Source organism: Aplysia californica, unplaced genomic scaffold, assembly GCF_000002075.1.
Source record: "Aplysia californica isolate F4 #8 unplaced genomic scaffold, AplCal3.0 scaffold00656, whole genome shotgun sequence".
NCBI classification, from domain to species: domain Eukaryota; kingdom Metazoa; phylum Mollusca; class Gastropoda; order Aplysiida; family Aplysiidae; genus Aplysia; species Aplysia californica.
In genome coordinates, this window is record NW_004797926.1 from 268,857 (window position 1) to 272,792 (window position 3,936).

The following is a 3,936-nucleotide window of genomic DNA, read 5'->3' on the forward strand; positions in this document are numbered from 1 at the left end:
ATGTCTTTAAATGAATGCAAATGTACATTTTGTAGTATAGTCTTCAAACAATAGATGATAGATGACTATAATACTGGGTGACTGCCAAGCCAGCTTCTCAATTTTCCAAGGGAGGGGCCTCATCCATCAGGAACACGTTACATAACAATGAAAGCGTGTGCTCCATTTATATCTAATATAATACATGTATATGTTTGTGAATACACACACACACATGTAGGTACATTATATCCAGTCAACAACATGTCAGTGCGGCACTGGGATCTTGAGAGACTTTGGTATTTCAGTCTGTTCTTATTTATTTATATTTTCCCCTCATCATATTAGCCAACATAACAAACTATAGGCCCTATATACATATAAAAAATGAATCCTGTTTTGAGCCTGAGAAAAGACCTAGAACTAGAAATCGACTGTCAATAACCAGTCTGGGAGTCATGATTCACACAATAAACGTGAAGACGAAAACCATTGCTGCAACTCAAAGTAGAGTAATAGTAGTAATAAAAACTAGAATGGCACAAGTACACCTACTCAGTGTGAGAGGTGTAAGAACTGGGGGGGAAGATGCAGTGACACTGAAAATCTGCCAATCTTGAACAGAAAGCTAAAATGTATATAAATTACAATCACCCATCCTATGAAACGCGAACACTTAAGTTAAATAACAAGGCATGACGGATCCCGATGCCACACAAGACCTGCCCCAACGCGCGCTTTGCAAAGAGCTCTAAAGTATTATCAAAAGGCTAAAAATTTGCTTTCAAGTTCAGTTTTTATCCTCCAGCGTTGCCTTCAAGTTCAGCCCCCCCCCCCCAACCAAATCCCCTTCCACGAGTGTATCTTATAAGGCAGTCCTATACTTCACAGCGCTCAGATCGCCGGTACCCACAGGTTCATTGACCAGTCACGAGGGCGAACCTGACAAGACGTTTGTCCAAGTTCTTTTTCTTTTTTTCCCCACAAGCGAGAGCAGAGGGCAATTTTTAATATTAATTTATTTTCAGGGCGACACAGCGTTCATAATGCACAACCTGCACGCTACAAATGTTGCGTTATCTATCAGATTATTACCGGAAAATTTCTAGCTGGTAACGAAAGCGAAAGTAAATCTTGATTCTTCCGGATCACACAAACACTTCCGCCACAGCGGTTCAATTACGTTTCCTCTTCAGGATTCATCAACCATACAGTCTAGATAGCTACACATTACACAGGCCCTATCCTTTCCCGACTTACCAACCCATCACAAAATTCCTGACTTTTTCCCGACCTAGCTCAAAATTCCCGACTTTTCCCCGATTTCCCGACCTGGTGAGGACCCTGTTTATTTTCCCGAACGTTCGGAGAAATAGTGCCGGCCTTTTTCTTATTCAGACTCGAGTCCGAATATGAAATTTTTTTTATTCGGACTCGAGTCCGAATATGAAAAAATGTTATTCGGACTCGAGTCCGAATAATGACGGCCTTTAGAATAAGTACGGCTAGACTGCCAGCACGGCTAGCCTCTTCCTTTAGAGAAACAATCCGGATCGAAACGGTCGATCATTTGCAGTGCATCGTTGAATTGAACTTGCTTTTTTGTATCAAAATTGACGCCTAGAACTACTCTCAGTGTTCTTCTCATTCTCAGTTTACGTAGTGTACAGCAGCAGAATCAATCTGGGCGGAAGAAGGGTGCTGCACAATCACAGACAACCGAACTGAACAGTTCTTCAAGTTGCAAAGAAAATAATCCGAGTCGTCAGACTGCCGTCGTGTTGCCACCTGACTGACAAAGTGGGAATCCCTCAATGACATCAAGCAAGATGACTGTTGACTGTTGTCAACTGCTGTTAAACAAAAGTAACAAATATCAGCCAATGAGGCCCAATAATGGCATTTAGATTCTAGATTCTATTCTAGATCTAGATCTAGATTTTCTAGATCTAGATCTAGATATCGTTATTTGGTCTGCTTCAGTGCGCAACCCTATCTGGCATGTTCCTGGGCATTAAGAAGCAGCCTGCGATAGTATTTATCGATTCTAGTATACATTCTACGATACATTAGAGCTGGTTTAACTAGATGGGCTAAATAATCGACTACTTAAGCGCTTAGTAAATTCACTGATACTGGTTACGAAAACCATTAATATGAATGGGCAAAACTTTCCGACACCGTAGAATCACGTGTGTTGACGGGAACCTCCAAAACGAAAGTGAAATAAGCTGCATTTTGCGCATGCTCACAGAAAGTGACCTCGTTTTCGCTGTTCTTATCCAAAACAAAGCAGGAGACCGGGGGTTGCGCACCAAAACAGATGCGCAGTGACCTGGTTAGACTCTAGATGTCGTTCTTTAGCTAGATCTAGATCTATATCTAGATTCTAGATTTAGATCTAAATCTAGATCTAGAATCTAGATATCTATTGGACCATCCGTTTGTGGTCGAAATAAGTGATGATCTTCTCTCATCAATGACAAAACTGTCCAATGTTTGTTCAAGTCGTTCACCATGCCATTACACTTTGAAACTGTCACTGCCACTGACTCATTGTTCAGTGAAAGTGGCTATTCTCACCCGCCCGGAAGTTCTCGCAAGATCAACTCCTCCCCTCTTCTCTCTCTCTCTGTCTCTTTCTGAATACTGTCTATCGGTGTGGACGATCAAATTGACCAAAACAAAGTTAAAAAATGATGTTAAAACACAAAAGTAAATTAATTTGGTTGTCTAAAACAAAGATGCTATGGCTATTTAACTTTTCGAATCGAGCCGAACTACACGGGTCGCCATTTTGTTTTGCCCTAAAATTCTCGTGCTACTTCTCTCTCTCTTTCTCTCTCCACTGCCCACAGAAAAAATTGTACGCTTTTAGTAGGCTACAGTTGTAAATGAACGTTTGTTCACGGCACAGAATTCTACAATTTTTCTGTTATCACAGTGTAGAATTCTGTGGTTTAGGGTGAATGCAAAATTTGGTGAACGCGCACCAGGTGAGAATAGCCACAAGACTCGCCTGCACTATTCTCACTCCGGGTGAGAATAGAGGTGGCCTTGTTCAGTGCCTGGTAAAGTTTAAAGTGTGTTGCTGTTATTGTTGCTGTGGTACACTGTTGCTGTGGTACACTGCATGCATATAAACCACATAGCATACAATCACTGCTGAACACTGTGGTACTAAACTAAGGGCACTTCTGCTAGATTCTATAATCTATCTATATTAGATCTAGATCTAGATTTAGATATATCTAGATCTAATATATATCTAGATCTACGCTAATATAGAAGAAGTCGAAGTTCTACTTTCAACTCTCCGCAGATCTACTCACCATTTGTTGACTGTTGCTGTGTGAACCCTGGAATGGATTTATGTCCCAGATTTATTTACTTTTACCTCCTTCCATTGCAATACTTGATTAAACACAAACATTTACGTCAAGTCCTGACGAAACTCATATGGAAAGTACAAGGGGCAATGCCCCATAACAACACGAAGTAATAAATAATACGGCACGTTCCTTATCTCTGTAATCCTTTTCAATCACTAGACGAATGCGCATGAGTCAGTTTTACTGCTTTTGCTTCCGGTTGGAAAATAGATTCTAACTCATTGTTTTCATATTATGTTTAGTAATTGTGCAATATTGAATATAAATTTGCAAGCATGCAACTCAAAGTAGTATTTTATGGGTAAATAAATAAATAATTTTCAATCTAAAAGTCATATTTGCTTGAAATCAATATTTTTCGATAAAACTAGAAATTCTACGAGACTCTCCCAATCTCTAAATCTTTTCGTTTTAGAAATTACAATTGAGAGATATTATAGCTCTTGTGAAGAAGGAGATAGATATCTAGAAACATCAGCTTCAACCACCAGCGACAAAGAGAGATGGCTGAAGCCAGGGTATTGGGGCGCCTCAAGATGGTGCCAGATATTGGCAGACTCGGGAA

General features: G+C 40.1%; 1 protein-coding gene across 1 annotated transcript in view; it reads right to left on the reverse strand.

Annotated features, from left to right (window-relative positions):
- Positions 1–3,550, reverse strand: part of LOC101849000 — a 19,889-nt gene extending 16,339 nt beyond the window's left edge. The window contains exon 1 of the mRNA XM_005108058.3: positions 3,312–3,550. The gene's annotated coding sequence lies outside the window, so the exon portion shown is untranslated. The remainder of the gene's footprint in view (positions 1–3,311) is intronic.
- Between the last annotated feature and the right edge of the window lie 386 nt (positions 3,551–3,936).